Source organism: Chrysemys picta, chromosome 4 (genome assembly GCF_011386835.1).
Source record: "Chrysemys picta bellii isolate R12L10 chromosome 4, ASM1138683v2, whole genome shotgun sequence".
Lineage (NCBI taxonomy): Eukaryota > Metazoa > Chordata > Testudines > Emydidae > Chrysemys > Chrysemys picta.
Genome location: NC_088794.1, coordinates 84,854,905 through 84,870,336, shown reverse-complemented (window position 1 = coordinate 84,870,336; position 15,432 = coordinate 84,854,905). Strand labels below are relative to the sequence as shown.

The window sequence follows — 15,432 nt, the reverse complement described above, 5'->3', positions numbered from 1 at the left end:
ATATGAGATAAAAGTAGAGCAACAGAGGAGTACTAGTACAGAGCAGTGAACATCTGCAGAAAATCAGCCAAAAGAAGAGGGTTTAAAAGGAGTGATTCAGAGGTGGAGAACTCCAAATAGGGACAGGGAGGTTTTTCCTAAGCACAGCAACAGGATGAAAAATAAACTCACAAAGAGAGTATATCCAGTTGAGAACAGCTGGCAAATTGTAGGCCAAAGATGAGACGCAATAGAAACTATGGCAGAAATGTAGACATGGTGAAGCTCTGCAGTGCTCCTAAAAACAAGGAACAGGTGTTTGATGAGGAAAGAACTAGTTGGGGGATATGATAAGGAGGGTTAAATGAGCAAAGCAGCAGCTTTGGAGTTATCAAAACAAGGAGAAGGATATTACAACAGTCCAGAGGAGAGAGAACCAAGGTATGAACAAGGAACTTGGACCAATAATCAAAGAACAAGAAATTTTGATCCCTGCCATGGCTAAAGGGAAACTCATCAATTCCCTCCAATTCACAAAAAAAGAAAAATTCTACCATTACCAAATCCTTCATCTCCCCCAATGAAAGAAAGGATTGAACAATACAAGTCAGAGAGAATACATATGGTAAAACAAAACAAAACCAAAAAGGAAGTAAGGGCCTTGAGCCTAAGAATTTCCTTTTAATTTTTGTTTACATAATACCAATGGTTTATAACCTTTAGACTACAAAGGATTATTTTAAAACTGCAGTATTTAAGCTCTCTTTCTGGGTTCTAATCAATTTGATAAAAAGGAAATAAAACAAAAAATTAAAATGACACACCTTACTAGTGGCTGCAGTTACTATTACAATGTCAAATCCCAGCTTGCTTTCTCCTCCTAAAGTCAAAGAACTGAAGGCAGAGCCACTGCCAGCACCACTACAGAAGTAAGGATGGCATGGTATGGTATTGCCGCCCTTACTTCTGCACTGCTGCCTGCAGAGCTGGGCCCTCAGTCAGCAGCTGCCACTCTCTGGCCGCCCAGCTCTGAAGGCAGCACAGAAATAAGGGAGGCAATACTGTGACCCCACGCCCTGCAACTCCCGTTTGGGTCAGGACACCCAATTTGAGAAACACTGTTTTCCCCCCATGAAATCTGTATAGTTTAGGGTAAAAGAACACAAAAATGACTAGATTTCACGGGTGGGGGTGGGGGTGGGGAGAAGAGATGTCATGGTCTGTGATGTGTTTTTCATGGCCATGAATTTGGTAGGACCCTAGGCATAATATTCAGCACACCAGAAAAGGCCTTCATGAATATTGCCCCCACACACACACCCCTATACACCTATTTTGCATAGCTTATGCACTACAGAAAATAGAAGTCCTAATGGTCACATGTGCTATATTGATTGTCTCTAGATCTGATAATTTGCTCCAGTGCTGAAGCATCTTCTTGTGACTCTCTCTCTTTGAGTCATTGTCACTATAATAAAAGGACTAAATAAGTGCTGAGATTAAGAAGAATCCACTGCTAATTGGCCTTTTAAGCATATGAAGGTTTTTCCTGAAATTGTTATGCTTGCTCACTTATCCTTTACCTTGACTATCCATTACCCATTAGCAATCTCTGCTTACTCTCTTTTTCCTCTGATGCTTTTTTAACTATTTAATTAAGAAGGTATTAGCAGGTTTATTAATCCTTGCCATGTAAAAATGTGAAACAAAACAATAATCATTACAACAATAAGCTTTTGTTTAAAGAAACATCATACAGGAATATACTGTAGGTCTACACTACAATTAAACACCAGCAGCTGGCCCATGTCAGCTGACTCAGGCTCACAGGTCTCAGGCGCTACTGCTGTTTAATTGCAGTGTTCGGGCATTCAAGCTTGGGCTGGAGCCCAGGTTCTGGGACGAAATCCAGCCCAAGTATCTACACAGCAGTTTTACAGCCCTGCAGCCCCAGCCCAAATCAGCTGACCCGGGCCAGTCACAGGTGTTTAATTACTGTGTAGATGTACCAAAGTCACCAGATTTATTTAACACAGCGTTACCATATTACAGAGTGAGCATCATTACAACACCTATGACATGATGTTTCTAGTGATTCTATTAAATTGAGTGAAATCTCTGATTACACATATTTCACAGACCAGGCACATCTATCAAATGTTAATATTGAAAATAACTGGACATGGTGCTGGGATTTTTTGCAGGTAAATGTACTGTGGGTATCAAATAAAAGGTAAACAAATATTTAGATATTTAGTTGTCTTCTGCCTATTTTGCTAGGCATGTCATCTGATGCTTCTTTTATGTGGGGCTCTTTACAAATTAGTAATTTCTGCCCTGCTTAATGGTGAGAGACGAATACCTTTTTTTAAAGTTGTACACTGATTAAAATCAGTGTGTAACTATCAGGACATTAGAATGAAAGACAACATATAAAAAGATGTAAATGGGCTAGTTCAAATGGATGTAATGTTGATTAAAGGAGCCAGACAAAGCCCTGGAGAGTGCCATCCTGTGTTTAGCCCCAAAATGGATACATATTGGCAGTTACTTTGCCTGTTTCTCCTCACTGTCCCTCCAGTGTGCCTCAACCTGACCTTGACAACCACCTTCCGATTAAGGGCTAGTTTAGCCTCCATGGAGTGAAAGGCTCCATCACTAAAATGATTCCATCTTCCTTCTTAATCAAGGTAGATTTATTAAGCCATTTGTCAATACAGCTATACCACTAATATTTTCAAGGATGGAACTCTACTCCTAAATCTGTCCCCAGATTCTCACTTAGGCCGCGTAGGGTTATAAATTAGAGAAGGATTTTAACTGCTGAACTAGAGCTTAAATTGGAGACCTCCATTTCAGATGAACTAGGAAAATGTTACAATCAGAATTTTGAGAGACATTTCAAGAAACATTTTGAACCTCTAGCAAGCTCTTATACTGTAAAGAAAAATGTATTACATTTGGAATTCTCTCCATTATTATTACTTCTAAATGTAAATGTTCATCTGGGACTTCTAAAAAAAAGTAGGTCATTTTAAAGGACCACTATCAACTTGGAACCCCCATGACAATAAATTTACAGATCATGATCCCAATACTGCAATTGGATCCACATAGACTTGTGGGCCCAGACAGAGCCCTAATGAAGTCAAGAGTTTTGATCCTAACTACAGTATTTGAGTATAGACTCGTAAGTTATAAGGCCAGAAGGGACCATTGTGATCATCTAGTCTGATCTCTTGCAGAATATAGGCCACAGAACTAGCCTAAATTAATTCCTGTTTGAACTAGAGCATATTTTTTAGAAAAACATCCTATCTCGGTTTTAAAATTGCCAGTGATGGAGAATCTACATATGTTGTTCCAATGGATAATTACCCCAACCGTTAAAAACCTGAACTTTAATTTTTGGTCTGAATTTGTCTAGCTTCAACCTCCAGTCACTGGATCTTGTTATACCTTTGTCTACTAGACTGAAGAGCCTTTTATTATCAGACTGCTGTTCCCATATAGATACTCATAGACAATGATGAAGTCACCCCTTTGCTTTCTCTTTGATTCTATCATTATAAAGAATGTTTTCCTATCCTTTACTTATTGTCATGGCTCCTCTCTAATTTATTAATAACCTTCTTGAATTATGGACACCAGACCCAGATAATATTCAAGGAGTGGTCGCACCAGCGTCAAACCTCTCTACTCCTACTCAATATTCTTCTTTTTATACATCCAAGGATATTAGCCTTTTGGCCAAAGCACCATACTGGGAGTTTATGTTCAGCTGATTATTTACTATGACACCCCCAAGTCTCTCTCAATCACTATTTCCCAGGATAGTATCCTCCATCCTATAAGTATGCCCTGCGTTTTTGTTCCTAGATTCATTACACTATATTTGGTTGCATAGCAATGCTTATTGTTTGTTTCCATCTAGTTTACCAAGCAGCTGATGTATCAGTTGCTATTGGAATAGCAATGAATCATGGTAATTATTTTACTCCTACCAAGGGATAAAGGAAACAATTAAAGAAGAGAAGGAAACAGCAAATAAGTTTTATATCCATCTTTATCAGTGAGGATGTTGAAGAGATAACTACCAGAGTATGCTGGCTCTATTAAGAACAGGCACCACTCATCAGCCTTTTATTGGGGATTTTGGCCTTTACAGGAGGGGAATTCTGAGAGATGTTTTTCCAAGAGGGACTGATGGGAGACATAGTCCTAGACAGGTTATATGACCCAGAAGCCATGTGACTGTGCCAGAATTATATAATGTGTTGTTCTTGGCTCAGAAGGACAGAGACTAGGATTGGATCAAGATGTTGGGTGAGATTTTCTGCAGAAGCCAGGAGGAGCTCAGAGGCATCAACAGAGAGCAGGTGGTGGTTCTGAAAGACCAGGGGAGATGGAATCTGGAGAGCAGCTCTCTGCCAAGAGAGCTTAGGAAACTCGGACCCCAATTACAGGGTTGTTGAAAAGGCCTGTGACAACAGATTGTGAAAGGATGCAAAGGGGTATGATGGAAGAAGGAAAAGCTGAGACAGTATAGTACTGGGGTGGGATGGAGGCTCAGTTGCTGTTGTAAGTCCTTGTTTAGGAGCGTTGAGCTTCTGCTTCCAGAGAAGACAGGAGGAACGCACCTTCAAACCCCTGCGTCAACAGGGTAAAGAACTACTGGAGCCCAGGGAGAAAAAAAGAAGGCATCTGTAGCCCAGGGAAGATGAAGACATTGTTTAGCCAGGGAGGGCAATCCTGCATCAGCAAGAGTGAAGAACTGAGTCTAGAGAATACTTCTTTATTTTGGGCTTTTTCACTTGGAAGGGGTATCTTTTTCTTTGGCTGGAAGGCAAGAGCAATGAAGACTGCAGAACCAAAGAGGAAAACCCAGGTGCCAAGACAGGGATGGTGAAGTAATAACACCAGAGATATAAGAACCCATTGTGTTACTCCCGAGGACCTCTTGAAATAAAGATGAGCTACTGTCAGGAATTTAAGTTCTTTTTAAAATAAAAGGAGGATGGTGGTTCAAGCTGATAAACTAAAGAGCAACAAATAACCAGAACCAAAGAGTATTCCTTCAGAATTTGAAGATATTTGAGAGTAAAGTAACTGATGACAATCATTGGTTGGTGGCATTCCATAAGTAAAACCTGCTACTTTACAGGAGGGCTAGAAGAAGATAGCAGGCAAACGTTTTACCTACTTTTTTTTTTTTTTTTAAAGTGCTAGGAATAAGCCTAGAAATCATGGACCAATAGAACTTTATGTCGGGACAAGGTAAATGGTCTGAAAATCATTAAAAACAGATTTTAAAAACACATTAGTCATAATGTGGAAGGGACAAGCAAACACTACTTTGGCAAAGGAAAATTATGCTTCTCTAATAGAATTCTTTGAACATATCAAGCGGATGAACAGTGGAGTGACAAAACTTTCAGATAGCAATAATTTAGGCTAGTTAGGATTAAAGAAGACTATTAGGAACCTTCACCTGAAATACTGTAAGTCCCAATTGCCCTAATTATTGGGGAGAATTGGAAGTTGTTTTCACTATGGGCAGTTATGTAATAACCTGTCCACAGTATAGTTCCTGCCACATTCCTCTGTAGCAGCTGGTATTGGCTACTATTAGACAGTTTACCGGACTAGAGTACTGGTCTAATTTACCATGTATAGGGCCCTACCAAATTCATGGTCTATTTTGGTCAATTTCATGTATAGCATTTTTTTTTTAAAAAACGCAAATTTAAGGATTTCAGCTATTTAAATCTGAAATTTCAGGTTTTGTAATTGTAGGGGTCCTGACCCAAAAAGGAGTTGTGGTGGGTCATAAGGTTGCTGGGGGCGGGGGGGTGTTGTAGTACTGCCACTCTTATGTCTGTGCTGCTGCTGGCGGGGTGCTGCCTTCTGAGCTGGGCAGCCGGCCCAACACCACCACTCTCTGGCTACACAGGTCTGAAGGAAAAGCAGAAGTAAGGGTAGCAATACCATGACCCCCTCTAAAATAACCTTGGTACGCCCCCCTCAACTCCCTTCTGGGCCAGAACCCCCAATTTGAGAAACGCTGGTCTCCCCCATGAAATCTGGTCTTTTGTGTGCTATACAGATTTCATGGTCCGTGACGCATTTTTCATGGCCATGAATTTGGTAGGGCCCTAGCTATGGGAATTCCTGTACTGTTTGCATTACTACATATTATGCAAAACTTTTTTTTTAATACTATTTAATATCACAATCAAAGTCTAGTCATAAATGTTTAGTTATGATACTGAATCTCTTGGGCCCTCTCCAAACACAACTGAGGTTATCAGAAGCTCTGGTTGCACTGAACTGCTTGTCTCAATGATTTTTCCCAAGTATGTTTCTTACTTATGGTGATGTCAAAATGAAAGATAGGGAAGGTGAGAAGAGACCTCCAAGGCTCTTGTCAATTTTAATACTTCAACACATTTTTGCAACAAGTCACTTTTTTCTTATTCAACAAAAGCATTTTTATACTCACCAAGCATGAGGAGGAAAGTCAATGTGCCAATTTAATTAATTGCTTTTTTTGATAGGCGTTTATGTGGAGGCAAAAGCACATGTGAACTATCTGCTTTTCTGAAGGGTCACAGCTCAGCAGCAGTACAATGAATTTCTAGGCTTTTGTATACAGAGTTGGACCATTTTTTTCCCCACAGCAGATCCATGTTTATTCTATTACAAAGTATTAAGACTTACACTCCCAACCACTCTATTTTCTAGAGAACAGTTGTTAATTATGGAGGTTAAAAAAGTAACCTTTGCATGCTCACCTCCTACATGCAAGCTCATTCTATTGATTTGTTCATAAAACTTGCTTCTATGTCTGAATACAAATATGTATATATACACAAAACAACAACAGGTTTCAAAAAGTCTTCAGATCTGAAAGAGTTTAAGGACACTATTTTCATCATAAAAACACTGATTTGTTGTTATATAAATTCTAACTAAATTATAGAAAAGTTTAATCCAAGTACTGTAATTCAAAAGGCTAACGAAAGATATCAGGAAGTAGCTGGAACAGCACTAACCTGTATTATTACAGTACTTTTATAATACACAATATATTTTAAAAAGGTTAGCAGAAATATCCTGGGCAGAAAAAATTATGCAACTAACCAGAATCGTCTGCCACAAGATATGCACAACAATATTCCAAAAACTTTTACAAAATTGTTAATTCTACAAAGTAAAAATTGTCAGAGTAACACTCTTCACTATTAAATCTCTCTCCAACTATTCTACCTTTAAAAGAAACTAGGGCTGTCAAGCAATTTAAATAAATCATTATTAGTCACGGTGTTAAACAATAATAGAATACCATTTATTTAAATATTTTGGATGTTTTCTACATTTTCAAATATATTGATTTCAATTACAACACAGAATACAAATATAAAGTGGTCACTTTATATTTATTTTTTATTACAATTATTTGCACTGTAAAAAACAAGGGAAATAACATTTTTCAATTCATCTAATACAAGTACAAGTACTGTACTTAACCACCATTCTAGAGGACGTGTCCATGCTGATGATGGGTTCTGATCGATAATCCAAAGCAGTGCGGACCGACGCATGTTCATTTTCATCATCTGAATCAGATGCCACCAGCAAAAGGGTGATTTTCTTTTTTGGCGATTCGGGTTCTGTAGTTTCTGCATTGGAATGTTGCTCTTTTAAGACTTCTGAAAGCATGCTCCACACCTCATCCCTCTCATATTTTTGGAAGGCACGTCAGATTATTAAACCTGGGGTCGAGTGCTGTAGCTATCTTTAGGAATCTCACATTGGTACTTTCTTTGCATTTTGTTAAATCTGCAGTGAAACTGTTCTTAAAATAAACAACATGTGCTGGGTCATCATCTGATACTGTTATAACATGAAATATATGGCAGAATGTGGGTAAAACAGAACAGGAGACGTACAATTCTCCCCCAAGGAGCTCAGTCACAAATTTAATTAACGCTTTTTTTTTTTTTTTTTAAATGAGCATCATCAGCATGGAAGCATATCCTCTGGAATGATGGCTGAAGCATAAAGGGACATACAAATGTTTAGCATATCTGGCATGTAAATACCTTGCAACGCCGGCTATACAAGTGCCATGCGAACGCCTGTTCTCACTTTCAGGCGATATTTTAAATAAGAAGCGGGCAGCATTATCTCCCAAAAATGTAAACAAACTGGTTTGTCTTAGCCATTGACTGAACAAGAAATAGGACTGAGTGGACATGTAGGCTCTAAAGTTTTATATTGTTTTGTTTTTGAGTGCAGTTATGTAACAAACACACAAAACCTACATTTATAAGTTGCACTTTCACAATAAAGAGATTACACTACAGTACTTGTACGAGGCGAATTTAAAAATACTATTTCTTATGATTTTTACAGTGCAAATATTTGTAATCAAAAATAATATAAAGAGAGCACTGTACACTTTGTATTCTGTGTTTTAATTTAAATCAATATATTTGAAAATGTAGAAGAATATCCAAAATTATTTAATAAATTTCAATTGGTATTCTGCTGTTTAACAGTGTGGTTAAAATTGCAATTGCGATTAATTTTTTTAATTAATTCATGCAATTAATGGACAGCCCTAAAAGAAACTAACTACTTTCACCTTAGCACTATAAGGTTACCAAGCAGACAAACAAAGAAAGAATGCTGTAGAACTGCAACTCCAATTTTGTGGAAGCATACCAACTTTTTTTCTGAATGTGCTTCACAGTGTAATTAGTGTCAATACAGACCTCAAATTCTAGACTTGCAGAATTGTCCTGTATATCTCTGTATTCAGCTGTGAAGTATTCCATTTTATTTTGAACACTATTTATGACAAAATTTTGTTGGTGGTGGGCTAAAACACCACCCCTTGCCCCTGCTCTTCAGGCACGAAGGTGGTAGAGAAGGGAAGTGGGGGAGGGTTCTGGGTTTGCTCCTCGCACTGAGCCCCAGCCCCTCTCAACCCCTGCGAGTTTCTTACTCTCTTTGGTAGGGTTACCCTCGGTCCTTGACGCTGGGGGAGGGAGTCTCCCTTCCCAGGCAGGGTCTCCCTTCCTTCGGTTCTCTGTTTTTACAAGTCTCAGCAACACACCTCCAAACTCCAGTCCTCTCTCCTTCCTTGCACCCCCTGACTGCCTGAAGCAGGGGGTTTTATTAGGTTCCTGACAGGGCCTTAATTGACTACAGATGCTCCAATTAATCTGTAGCAACCCTCCCTAGTCTACAGGGAACCACACCTTAATTAGTCTAGGGCTTATATATCTCCCTTCTACCACTCTCCCACTGCTCCCTGCCCCTGGTATATCACAATATGCAAACAAGTAAACTATGTAGATCACATTTTCATGTTGGCTGATGTTAGAAGGAACTAGGTCAAACAGATACCTGTATATCCCCTGGTAATTCACTATGCTTTGTTACAGAAAACACCACTTACAAAGAGACCTTGGGATCCCTACTTGGAAACCACTGGAGGTGTTGAGCTCTTCAGTGAAGTATCAGTTGAATATCTCTGCTGATGGCAGCTTGCATCACAATTAAAGCACCTCCTGACAGTCATTTAATAATAGCACTTTGCCTCAGGCATGCTTATGATTTAAAGACTAGATATTTAACAAAAATGTTGTGGTCAGACTAACAACATGGGAATATCCTCTTCTCCTTCCCCCAGAACCCTGTATTTTACGTTCCTTTTAAGATTACTAGTGTGGGTTAACAAGATTTCAAACAATGGGACAAGTTTAACACCAACGTTTTAAATTGGGAAGTTTTAAACTCAGAATTGATCACCAATTCTCAACAGTATTACATCATCAGAAAAAGGTTCCCACTGGAAATGAAAATGTTACAAAATCAAGCACAGGGGGAGGAAGAGCCTGAGCCCCAGTGCGAGAGGAGGGGGGGGGGTCCAGCACCCACCATTGCAGCAGCCAACAGCTCTGGAGAGGGAGGCCCACCCACTGCCAGGCCAGCTGAGAGCACCAGGAGCTCCACCCCCACATGCTGGCTGAGAGTTCTGTGGTCCCCACACCTGCTGAGAGCTCCAGCCCTGCCACCCTGGGGCTGAAGCTGAAAACGTCACAGAGGTCTCTGAAAGTCACAGAATCTGTGACTTCCGTGACATAATCTTATCCTTAATTATAGGCAAGGCTGGCAGTACCACCTATTAAGGTTAGCAGACACTCCTTATTATAAAACAGTTTTCAGTTGAATATAACTTTGCCAAACTTCAGCCTTTCAGGCTGAAGTTTTCCATTCCAAGTGTACGCCCAAGGCTGAACTGTTTTGGAAAAAATCAGCAAACACAGTTCAAATGTTTTCAAGAACAAAGCTAGGGAAAAATACATTGTTTTCCCCAGGCTGAAAAAAAATGGCAACCTTTTCTTTGAGCAGCTCTAGCACCCCAATGCATTGGATCAGGGACCTGAAATTTGTCAATTTGTCAGAGGAGGAGTAGCCTTTGTGTCAGGGAAGTGATTTTTGCCATTCCTGTGAAAATCTGCCCAAATTTGGCTGGGGGGGGGGGGGGGGAACACACAGTTTGCACAGTAGAGACTATATAATTTTAGCAAATTCCTTGAATCCATCTGCACTGAGCTTGCTCCAGCCCTGGGCTGCAGGGGACTGAGTAGGACTTCCCCTGCAATTACAGCTCTGGGAGGCTGCAGGCTGTGCTGGTTCCTGGTGCAGACCCCAGAAATAAAAGCAGGGAGCCACATCTCTCCTGTGTACTGCTCTCAATGAAACATGGAGAAAGAATCTGTCCAATATGAACACAGAGGGGATGAGCTATATCTGCTGAGATGGGCGGGGGGGAGAAATAGAAGTAGGAAACTGGGACTGGGGGGCAGGGTCTAGGAGCCAGAAAAGGAAATGGTGTAAGGAGAAGACTGGGAGACAGTAAGTGGGATGGGGGAAGGGGACTAGGATTAGCTGGGCAAAGAGAATGGGGCTGAGAACAAGTGACGTGAGGGGAGAACCAGTGACATGATGAGGAGTTGTGGTGTGGGGGGGAGAACCGGGGCTGGCTGGGAGAAGAGATTGGGACAAGGAGCTGCAGGGAGTATGCAGGACAATGAGATTGGCCAAAGAGCCTGGGAGGAAGATTGGCACTGGGATCCAAAGGGGATGGGCAACCAGCAACCAGGATGCAGGAGAGAAACAGACTGGATGAAAGCCCAAGAGGGAGGGAACTGGAACTAGCTAGACAAGGAGACTGGGATTGGAAGAGGACACTGGGACTGGGTGTCTGAAGAGGAGACAGGCTGGGATGAAAACCTGAGGAGCAGAGACTGGGACTGGTTAGGTGAGGAGAATAGGATTGGGATGAGGAGCCAAAATGGGGAAGAGACAGGAAGGACAGAATGTAAGGGATAGATCAGAAGGGGTCACAGTTTGGAGTAGGGAGCGGGAAATAAACAGAAGACTCTATGCCCACTAGAACACACTCCTCTCCATAACTTGGAATGGGACCCAAGATTCTTGCATCTCACCAGTCCTCTGCTATCAGCAAACAACTGTGAAATCTACTGGCAAAAAGCATGTCTCATCCCCCTCTAGCACTAGTCCACATAGATGATGACACCTAATACTGCTATCATTTATTCTATTAGCACAAGTGGCCAAGGTCTGTGTGGTTGATCTAAAGGTTCCAACCCTACTGATGACTCATGTCGGTGTCTATATGCCACCAAATGATGAAATTCTTGTTTTTTCTTTTTAAAAAAAAAAAAAAACCTAGGAAATTAGATAATACAAACATTTTTAAGGTTACAAACTCAAGTTAGAAAATGCCAGAAAATTAATGTTGCCTGTGAAACTTTAATTCAGCCCCCTTGTGCATATGCATTGTGAAACAGTTTTTAACTATATGATCATATACCGTTTTATCCACAGAACCTCCATCTCATTCAGTGCATAGTACGAATGGTGCTTGCTTAACTATTTAGTATTTTGTTTTTTCCACACTGTTCTATTTGTGGCTCCATACCTTCTTTATCGCATATTATTCAAACCCTGCTCTAAAAACAAATTTATCAGATTCCTCATGGGCTTTTCTGTGATGCTCATCATTACAGTATCTGAGTGCTTCATGAACATTAATAAATTTATTTTTACAACAGCCCTTTGAAGTGAGGGGTTATTATTATCCCCTTTTTACAGATGAGGAACTGAGGCACAAAGAGATCAAGGTCAAAAGTATCCACTAAATTTGGGTGCCCTATCTGATTTTTTAGGATTATTTAGCACTATATATGTTCGAAGCACAGTTTCCATTTACTTCAACTGCAGCTGTCAACACTTCTGCAAATCAGACCCCAGGATCTCAAGTCAGGCACCCAGAAAATGAGAAACACACAATTAGTAACCATTTATACTGTAAAAAGTCTGGTTTAAGTGAGTTGCTTAGCATTACACAGAAACTCTGTAGCAAAGGAAGGGATAGAATCCAATTCTCCAGGGCAACATTCATCTGCTTTAACCATGAGACACCATTTTTCCTCTTCTTACAAACCTTTGCCTCATTTGTTACTCATGTTCCAAATTGTGCAACAAATGAAAATGGGATCCTACAAGACAAGAGTTTAACTTTCCTACTCAACCTTGATTTATCCCCAGAGCAGATTTATCCTGTGCACTGAATGAGGCACGGGGTCCTGTGGAAAAATAGTATGTGATCATGTAATTAAAGATTGTATCATAATGCATATGCACAAGGGTCTGAATTAAGGCTGTACAGCCAATCTTAACTCCGGCATTTCCTAACCTGTGAGTGCTTGACTTTGTAATCTTAATAATGTTCTGTTAGTAGAGGAGTTTGGGTGTGTGCTTGTCTCCCTGTACTTGCACACAAGCACATATAATATGTATGTGTATATAATGCATATGTATCACTTTTTTTACATGATGTATAGTAAACATTAGTACAGATACATTATAAACATTCAGATATAGTATGCATTATCTATATTTCTTTATTGTATTAGATTGTATTGTACTGTCCATCCTGTGATCAAACTGGAAAGAGATGTGCAGTTTTTTGAATGGTCTACCGTAAATCATCTACATTTCTTTTCTTTATGGTATTGGTATATCCCATGGTCAAACTGGAAACAGATCTGCAGGCTTTAGAACCATTCTAGCATAAATTAAGTTATATTTTGCTTTGGCACTAGCTCCCCCTCCAGACCAGCCTAACAATACTGTAACTACTTCTTATTTTAAACTCTGACTATACAAAAGATTTAAGTACTCAAATTCAACTATTTCCTTCAGAAGATATCACTGAATCCCTGAAATTATGCTGAAAAGAATGATCACAAAATTAATATCCAAAATCCATAACCAAGACTTTGAAATTCATTCCATCTAAAATACAACGGGTAAGCAGGGCACTCATTTATACAGCTACAATAGGTCTGAACAGATCAAAACTTTCCTTAATCAGATGGGTATTTCAGGAACGGTCTAAAATATTTATCATCAACACAATTCCATTATACATTCAAACTAATCTTTTTGTTTGCAAACTTAATACAGTGATCATAAACAATTAAAATTAGTTACAGAAACTAGTAAAACCCTATGGATCTTAGGTTTCAGAGTGGTAGCCGGGTTAGTCTGTATCAGCAAAACAAAGAGGAGTCCTTGTGGCACCTTAGAGACTAACAAATGTATTTGGGCATAAGCTTTCATGGGCTAGAACCCATTTCATCAGATGCAACTGATGCCCATGAAAGCTTATGCCCAAATACATTTGTTAGTCTCTAAGGTGCCACAAGGACTCCTCATTGTTTCTATGGATCTTAGTATCCTTGCTGATTTTAATTAATTAATCCATTGGTTCTTGAACAAGTATAAAGATGTTTTACACCTGTTCTTGTAATCATAGTTTCCTTTCAGTTGCTTAGCTAATTTACTCAGACAAGATTCTAAACAAAGCAAGCAACAAGAGAAAAAGCAGTTACAACTTTAAGACCCCTTACAATTTTCAGCTGTCAGATACACATCTCCAGTTGTCTGTGTCTCAGATACTGAACTTGTGCAATTCAGCATTCCAGTATCTGCTTCTTACTTTATCCTCATTACTGAATAGCTTGCTCAGAAATATGAATAATTAATTACACTTTACACATGGAAAAATTGGTTGGATTGTTGTGTGTATTGAGGGGCGGGGGGGGGAAACAGCAAAACACTGCTTCGCTGCACAATGCAGAATGATTTCATCTTGAAATTATTTTAGGCAAGTGCTCATACAACTTTGGCAGTATACAAGCTTGTACAGCTGCAGCATCCAAGCAAATACAGATTATTAAAAATACAAGACTGTGATTCAAATTGTAGTCACCTATATAAATATTGTTGATTGTGAACTTTAATACATGTAAAAAGATTACCGTAAAATCTGTTTTTAGTGACCACACAGGGAACCAGCAAATATCAACTGTCTTTATAGTTGCCCATACAGTTTACAACTTTGAGTTTTTCATTACTTAGGATAAGGATGATTTTCAAAAAATGGACCTGATAATATTGTGAAACCCAAGAACCACCTCACTTCTAAATGGCCATTTTGAAGTATCCCCTTGACCGTTAGACAATGCCTAGAAACTGATAGAAAATTATTTAAAATGCCACTGTAACACACCAGCTAAACATGATTGTAAATTCTAATATAAGCAGAACACAAGTATGTTCCCAGACATACATTTATCATTGTATAATATCTGTATTGGAGTAGCATCAACAGGTTAGCACGGGCAAGCCATGGCCCCACTCTACTCTGTGCTGTACACGCATAGGCTTGGTCTACACATGAGAGTTATATGGGCATAGTCAGTCAGGGTGTTCAAAAAAAAAAAAACCATACCCCTGACATAGTTTTGCCAACATAACTCCCAAAGTAGACATAGATATATTAACAGAAGAGTGCTTGAGATAGCTCACGTTGTTTAGGATGGTGGTGTTCCTACGACGATAGAAAAATCCCTCTGTCAGCATAAATTGTGTCAACACTATAAGGCTATGCTGACATAGCTATGTCAGCATAATCTCCGTAGTGTAGACAAACCCACAAACAGTCTCTGTCTCAAAGAGTTTACAGTCTAAGGCCCAATCCTACAACATATAGCATATGCTGGATCTTTGCACTCAAGTGCTATATATGCTATCTAAATAATGAGACAAGGTGATATAAACAAAAACAGTTGTGTGAGAGCACAAGGCAACAACTAAGATGACTGGAGTAATAAGTTGCAGGTAATAGGACTACCCTAGTCCCCTTTCCCCTAACCTCTGTTTACTGGTCTATCCTTACATTGTGTGTTTTTTTAAACAAGGCCCATCCTTTCTGAGTGTTTGAAAAGCAACTAGCACACAGCGGGTGCTGCCATAAACAGTCAACTGCCATGGCATCCCTAG

General features: G+C 39.6%; 1 protein-coding gene across 15 annotated transcripts in view; it reads right to left on the bottom strand.

Moving 5' to 3' along the window:
- The window catches only part of FUT8 (fucosyltransferase 8), a 246,741-nt gene that overhangs the window by 230,273 nt on the left and 1,036 nt on the right, over positions 1-15,432 (bottom strand). The window contains exon 1 of one of the 15 annotated variants that reach the window (XM_065595257.1): positions 8,993-9,016. The exons of the other annotated variants lie outside the window; for them this stretch is intronic. The gene's annotated coding sequence lies outside the window, so the exon portion shown is untranslated. Of the gene's footprint in view, positions 1-8,992; positions 9,017-15,432 lie in introns of those variants that run through there. 15 annotated transcript variants of the gene reach the window in all.